Consider the following 7,963-nt stretch of genomic DNA (forward strand, 5'->3'; position numbering starts at 1 on the left):
ACCCCACCTTCATAAGCCAACAAACCCCTCGGGCTAAAAAGGTCATTTGTGACAGTTTTCAAATCAAGTTCAAGAGGTTCCCATATCTGAACCAATCCAATTACCTTTGGGCCCCTCTTCAGAAAAACACTTTTTTACTCTGTTATACTGCTCCGGTAAACTTGTAAGGGCGAGATTTACTGTCAAAACTAAAAGGGCACATAAAATTTTTCTCAGGAGAAATAATCTTAGGGTTTCCTGATTCTCCTGAACGAGAATTGTTACGTTGCCTACAGACAGAAATCGGTAAGACTGAAACTCAGCCCTGTAATACCCCTGATCTTTCAAAAATACCTAAATGTTTTTGAGCCTCTTCTCCAACTGATGTGGTAAGAAATAAAAGTGTATAACCTATAAAGGTACAAACAGATCATTCTAAACCTTTGCCTAAATTACCCCAATATCCTCTAAAACCTGAAGCAATTCAAGGGCTCTTGCCAATTGAAGAAGATTTAATTAAACAAGGACCCATAATCCCATGCACCCGCCCTTGTAACACCCCAATCCTACCATTTAAAAAACCAAATGGACAAGGCTGGAGATTTGTTCAAGATTTATGGGCAATTAATAAAATTGTAATACATACCAAGATTTCCTGTAGTTCCAAATCCTGATACTTTATTACCTAACATAACAACTAGTTCCAAGTGGTCCACATTAATAGATCTCTGCTTAGCCTTCTTTAGCATTCCAGTTCATAAAGAAAGTTTGGTGGCTCACACCTATAATCCCAACACTTTGAAAGGCCAAGGTGGGCGAATCACCTGCGGCCAAGAGTTCGAGACCAGCCTGGCCAACATGGTGAAACCCCCATCTCTACTAAAAATATAAAAGTTAGGCATGGTGGTGACACCTGTAATCCCAGCTACTCAGGAGGCTAAGGCAGGAGAATCACTTGAACCCGGGAGGCGGAGGTTGCAGTGAGCCAGAACCTGCCATTGCACTCCAGCCTGAGCGACAAGAGTGAAATTCCATCTCAAAAAAAAAAAAAAAAAAAAGGTCAATACTTGTTTACCTTTACTTGGAAAACTCGGGAATACACCTGGGCAGTAATGCCACTAGGGTCTACAAAACCACTTCATATTTTTCCCAGGCATTGCATCAGGACTTAATCACACTACAACTTCCTCAAAATTCTACCCTCCTTCTGTACGCAGCTGATCTATTGTTATGCTATCCCACCAAGAAGTACTCTGAAATGGCTCGATTCACCTTTTACAGAAACTTGCATATAAAGGTCACAAGGCTTCCGGGGAAAAACTTCCGTTTTCGGCCGGGCGCAGTGGCTCACGCCTGTAATCCCAGCACTTTGGGAGGCCGAGGCGGGTGGATCACGAGGTCAAGAGATCGAGACCATCCCGGTCAACATGGTGAAACCCCGTCTCTACCAAAAATACAAAAAATTAGCTGGGCATGGTGGTGTGTGCCTGTAATCCCAGCTACTCAGGAGGCTGAGGCAGGAGAATTGCCTGAACCCGGGAGGCGGAAGTTGCGGTGAGCCGAGATCGCGCCATTGCACTCCAGCCTGGGCAACAAGAGCGAAACTCCGTCTCAAAAAAAAAAAAAAAAAAAAAAAAAAAAAACTTCCGTTTTCAAAAGAAAAAAAATCCACTATTTGGAACATGACTTGACTGCCGAAGAGATTTCCTTTCATCCGAGAGGATAAAAACTATTCAAAGTGTTCCTTGACCTGCAGCCAACAGACAATTAAGAGGCTTTCTTGGACTTGCAGGATATTGCAGATCCTGGGTTCTGAATTTTTCCTTGATAGCTTCACCATTGTATGAGCTCACTAAAAAGGCTATACCTTGGGTTCACATCTCATAACTCAAATGGGCCCCTTTAGACTCCTGGAACAGTACACTTGTTGGAAACTTTGAAGTAAAGCTGAGCAGGGAAATCCCTCCTCAGAGGCAGACAGCACCCTAGTTTTGGACATGGATCGTGGACCAAGACTTCTCTGTCATCATGAAAGCCTTATGTGTCTATCTGTTTTCCTCATCTTCTGTCCTAATCTTGTTCTTTTCCCTGCAGGAAAACCCATGGCACCATAATGAGTGGATGGCTTTAGCTCGAGTTTATGCTCTAGCACAAAACCAGAGTTAATTGTCGGGTTTGCGGGTTAATGCCAAAAAAAATCAGAAACTAATTCCACTGGTGCCAGTGCCCCGCCGTGCTCTCGATGAGAGTTACCCTGAAACTCCAAGGGAAGAACAGAAAGTTATTCTTGATATTCCAGACATCGCTGCCGCTTGCTTCCTACACTCACTAAAAATAACTCTCTACCTTTTTCAATTGATAACTCGATCGTTACCAAATATAAAAAACCAATCCAAGACTAGGTGCAATGGCTCACACCTGTAATCCCAGCACTTTGGGAGGCCGACACGTGGATCACCTGAGGTCAGGAGTTAGAGACCAGCCTGGCCAATATGGTGAAACCAAGCCTCCACTAAGAATACAAAAATCAGCCGGGGGTGGTGGTGGGGGCCTGTAATCCCAGCTACTTAGGAAACTGAAGCAGGAGAATCACTTGAACCTGGGAGGTGGAGGTTGCAGTGAGCCGAGATGACGCCATTGCACGCCAGCCTGGACAACAAGAGCGAAACTTCGTCTCAAAAAAAAAAAAAAAAAAAAAAAAAAAATCCAAGCAACACCAGCAAAAGGTATATTGTGCTTCCAGGCATCACGCACTCAAGATTTGGGAATTACTTATGTTGGTTCAAGTGATTGCTTGTATAATATAACTGAATTAAATTCAGTAGGGTCTCTTTTTACTAGATGTGGTTATACTTTACAACATGCTATAAAGAGGCCACAGAAAAGCAAATTTCCCACTGGACGTTGTTCAGGAGCTATGGATTTATGGTGGAACAAACCTGACTGATCCCTGCTCAAATGCAACTGGATGGCTCTCTTTTCCAGTCCCTGAGGGTCTATACTGAGTCTGTGGAGAACCTGCATACGCTGTTCTGCCTCCTCATGGGTTTGGTTCTTGGTATTTGGCCTGGCTTGCTCCTGCCTTTCTAATAGCTTCCCCTGAAAATTCCCATGATAGTCCTTATGGTCCGAGGGCAAAATGATCAATAACTGAAATTAGCACTAGCCTTGAAATAGATGAAGATAAGCTAGTTCCTACTGAGGAAAGATTCCACTGGGGTTCCTGGGTACGAACTCTTGGTGGTAGTGAGGTACCAGTTGTGCGGAATTTAAAGGTGATTCATAAATGGGGAAAAATCTTGGATGTTGTAATCAATCAGACCTCCCAGGGTTTCAGACGGGTAGAAGCTACTCCCAGAAAGGCAGATGACAGGGCCGGGCATGGTGGCTTACTCCTGTAATCCCAACACTTTGGGAGGCTGAGGCGGGTGGATCTCTTGAGGCCAGGAGTTGGAGACCAGCCTGGGCAATTATTTTGTAATTTTTGTAAAAATAGAAAAATTAGCCAGGCATGGTGGCTCATGCCTGTAATCCCAGCTACTTGGGAGGCTGAGGCAGGGGAATCGCTTTAACCCTGGAGGTGGTGGTTGCAGTGAGCCAAGATCGCCCCATGGCACTCCAGCCTGGGCAACAGAGTAAGACTCCATCTCAAAAAAAAAAAAAAAAGAGAGAGAGAGAAAAGAAAGGTAGATGACAACACACCTATTCAACAAAAACCCTTAATGGAACATCATGCAGCCTTAGATCTTCTCTATCATCGTGAAAGCCTTATGTGTTTTTTCTGTTTTCCTCATTTTCTGCCTTAATTCTCTCCTTTCCCCTACAGGAAAACTCATGGTACCATAATCAGTGGATTATGGCTCAAACCAGAAGCCCACCCAAGTTTGGTTTTAAACTAAACTGAATGTCATACTTATCTCTCACCTGATTTTGTTACTACAGGAAGCTTAATTTAAAAGGTGCCGATACAGCTGTTTCCTTAGACACTGCCACCAAATACATTAAAGATATCTCTCAAGGGAAAGGAACCCATGGCGTGTTGACAGAAGCCACTGACAGCCTGCAGGCATCCTAAGTGGTGGATGGCAAGCTTGGGTTTTCCGAGGGCTTCTAATCTTTATATTTCTTTTAGTAGGTTTCCAAGTTATAATGGCTTGTATTACCAGTGGAACAATGAAAATGAGTAGTTCTTTAAGTCAAGCTACTTTACAGAGATCCATGGTCCTTAATCACTGTCATACTCCAAACGAGGACGGTGACCAATTAGACCCGGATATTGTTGAATTGCCTGTATTGTCTGAACCTTAACGTGGCTAATTTGGTTCAGTTCATTTCATAAGAACTCTTATTAAGGAATGTACACCTTGGCATTTTGATAGTATCCTCTTGATAGTCGTAATAATAGTCCCCCTTCACACTGTATCCTCTCGAGTCTTTCTTTTTCTTTTTTCTTTCTTTTTTTTTTTTTAGGTGGAGTTTCGCTCTTATTGACTAGGCTGGAGTGCAGTGGTGCAATCATGGCTCACTGTAATCGCCAGGTTTAAGCAATTCTCCTGCCTCAGCCTCCCGAGTAGCTGGGATTACAGGTGCCCACCACCATTCCCAACTAATTTTTATATTTTTAGTAGAGATGGGTTTCACCATGTTGGTCAGGCTGGTCTTGAACTCCTGGCTTCAGGACATATGCTGTGTCTCCTTTAATGACTTCATGAGTTAAGACTTTTGTCCACATTTTACAGATGAGGACACTCAAATCCAGAAGGTGGAGACCCCTGCTGAAGTCCTGCAGCCAGTGTGGAACCCTGGCAGAGTTTGCGTCCCTGAAAGCAGAACAAGGACTTTGGGACATGTCATTTGTTACAGATGATCCCAGGATGCCTGAGTGAGGACATGGGACGGTGAGCTCGGAGGAGGGAAGCCAGAGAGTGGCCTTGATGCGCGAGCTTTTTGGTGGGCACCTGGGCTCAGTCTCGGCTCAGTGTCCTGGTGTCCCACCTGGATGAGCTCCATCTCCACAGTAGAGGGTTGTCCCCGGGCATTAATGCTCTTGCTCTGCTGGCTGGTGCTGGCGTGCAAAGGAGGAAGCTCCCATGGGGTTTGAGATACCTGACACCATCCCAGCTAGGAGCAAGGGTTGTCACTGTGGATCCCTTCTGCTGTAAACAAGGAAGCTGATGCTCAGAGAGGGAAACGGTCGTGACTAAGGCCACTCAGCCAGAGAGTGGTACAGCTGTGGTTCCTGCCCAGCTTGGGCTGTCTCAGCAGAGAGCCTGAAGCCAATGCACCAGGAGCTTTCGAAGTAGAAAAACCCCAGCCTAGGTCAGGAGCGGTGGCTCAGGCCTGTAATCCCAGCACTTTGGGAGGCTGAGGAGAGCGGATCACAAGATCAGGAGATTAAGACCATCCTGGCCAACATGGTGAAACATTGTCTCTACTAAAAAATACAAAAGTTAGCTGGATGTGGCAGTGTGCCCCTCTAGTCCCAGCTACTCAGGAAGCTGAGGAAAATTGCTTGAACCTGGGAGATGGAAGCTGCAGTGAGCCGAGATCATGACACTGCATTCCAGCCTGGGCGACAGAGAGACTGTGTCTTTAAAAAAAAAAAAAAAAAAAATCAGGACAGCCGGGGAGCCAGGGGCTACATCCTCTCTGCCTCCCTGGGGTCTTCACACGCATCCCCCTGTGAGAGGCAGGTGGAAGTGGCCTCCTTGGGCCAGGCCAGCTCAGCCGGGAGGGCACCTGGTGCCTGAGAGGTAACCATAGTGCCTGGCCAAGCTCAGAGCAGTGGGCTGGGTGAGGTAGCTGCCTAGCATACCCAGGCCAGACACAGGTGCAGCCATCGACAAGGCACCATCAGTGTGCACCAAGGGCTGGAGAGCAAGCCGTGTGTCATCTGCCTCCGAGCCTCTGAGGTGGGGGCCACGGTTCCCCCATGCTCTGCGTGGGAAGTGGAAGAAGCTCCTGTTCAGTAAGTAGCAGCGCTGGGGTTTCAGCCAGGTCTGTCTGGCTTAAAGAAAAGGCTCCCCATTCTCCTGGGAATGGGGAGCACTGAGCAGGGATGTCAGAGGCCAGGAGGCACCTACACAGGTGCCCTGGGCTACCCCCACCCCCTCCCACACCAGCCACACCTGGCCCGTCCCCGATCTGGAACACTTCACGTCTGACAGCGTCTGCACGCACACAGCTGAGACCAGCAGTCCATGAAACTCTGGCCCTTCCTGGGAGACCACTCTCTAAGGGTCTCTACTTTGTTTAAAATCCCAGCCTACCCCACTAGGTCCACTGAGGGGTGTGCTGACAGAGGTCTGATAGAGCTTTTTTTTTTTTTTTTGAGACAGGGTCTTGCTCTGTTGCCCAGGCTGGAGAGCAGTGGCACCATCATGGCTCACTGTAATCTTGACCTCTTGGGCTCAAGCTATCCTCCTGCCTCAGCCTCCCAAGTAGCTGGAACTACAGGTGCACCACAGTCAGCTAATTTTTTTATAGAGATGGGGTTTTCCTATGTTACCCAGGCTTGTCTTGAAATCCTGGGCTCAAGCAATCCACCCACCTTGGCCTCCCAAAGTTCTAGGATTACAGGTGTGAGCCACCGTGCCTGGTCTGACACCAGCATTTTGTTTGTTTGGTTTTTGGCAGAGTCTCGCTCTGTCACCCAGGCTGGGGTGCAGTGGCACCATATCAGCTCGCCAAACTTCTGCCTCCCAGGTTCAAGTGATTTTCCAGCCTCAGCCTCCTAAGTAGCTGGGACTATAGGTGCATGCCAGCATGTACGGCTAATTTTTTTTTTTTTTTTTTTTTTTTTGTATTTTTAGTAGAGATGGGCTTTCACTATATGGCCAGGCTGGTCTCGAACTTCTGACCTCATGATCTGCCCACCTCAGCCTCCCAAAGTTCTGGGATTACAGGTGAGCCACTGTACTTGGCCTGACACCAGCATATATATATATATATATATATATATATTTTTTTTTTTTTTTTTTTTTGAGGCAGAGTGTCACTCTGTTGCCCAGGTTGCAGTATGGTAGTGCCATATCAGCTCACTGCAACCTCTGCCTTCCGGGTTCAAGTGATTCTCCTGCCTCAGCCTCTCAAGTAGCCGGGACCACAGGCACATGCCACCAAGCCCTGCTAATTTTTTTTAATTTTTATTTTTAGTAGAGATGAAGTTTCACTATGTGCCCAGGCTGGTCTCAAACTCCTGACCTCATGATCTGCCCGTCTTGGGCTTCCAAAGTGCTGGGATTACAGGCGTGAGCCACCGTGCCCAACCAACAGCAGCACTTTTAATGACTGTGGCATGTTCCCTCCTCCAGGGACACCAGACCCCCTGCTCAAGGCTGGAGGGGGTGTGCCAAGCAGGGCTCTGAGATGGGCAGAGGTGACCATCCATGAACTTGAACCCTTTGTTCACGTCTCAAAACCTTTCCCATTTTCTAGAAGTAGAGAAACTGAATCCAAGGGGGGTGTGCTGGGGTCTCAGTGCCAACTCACCCTCCAGGAAGAAAGTCCAGACCCCCTCCCACTGCCAGGGGAAAAATGTCCATCCCACTCAGCCACTCCAAGGGTTTCGAATTTCAGGGGTGAGATATCATGCCATATATATATATATATATATATATATATATATATATATATATATTTCCCTCCATGAGTCCCACAGCCCTTGGTATAATGTTGGGGTGTTTTAGGCCTCAGGAGCAGCCTCAGAAAACAGAGTATTTCTATCTCTGTGTCTCCCTCTCTCTGACCTTCTTCTCTCCTTTCACCTGCTCTTTTTTCTCCCCAAGGCAAGAACCTTCCCCTTCCTTTCTGTCTGGCCATAAATTCTCTGACTTACCTTGTCTTATTGGAGGTCACCAGAACCCCATCTTAGGAGTCCTGCCCCATACCCTAGATCAGGTGTCCCCAAACTTTTTACACAGGGGGCCAGTTCACTGTCCCTTAGACCGTTGGAGGGCCGCCACATACTGTGCTCCTCTCACTG

The sequence above is a fragment of the Saimiri boliviensis genome, chromosome 2, assembly GCF_048565385.1.
Source record: "Saimiri boliviensis isolate mSaiBol1 chromosome 2, mSaiBol1.pri, whole genome shotgun sequence".
Taxonomy (NCBI): domain Eukaryota; kingdom Metazoa; phylum Chordata; class Mammalia; order Primates; family Cebidae; genus Saimiri; species Saimiri boliviensis.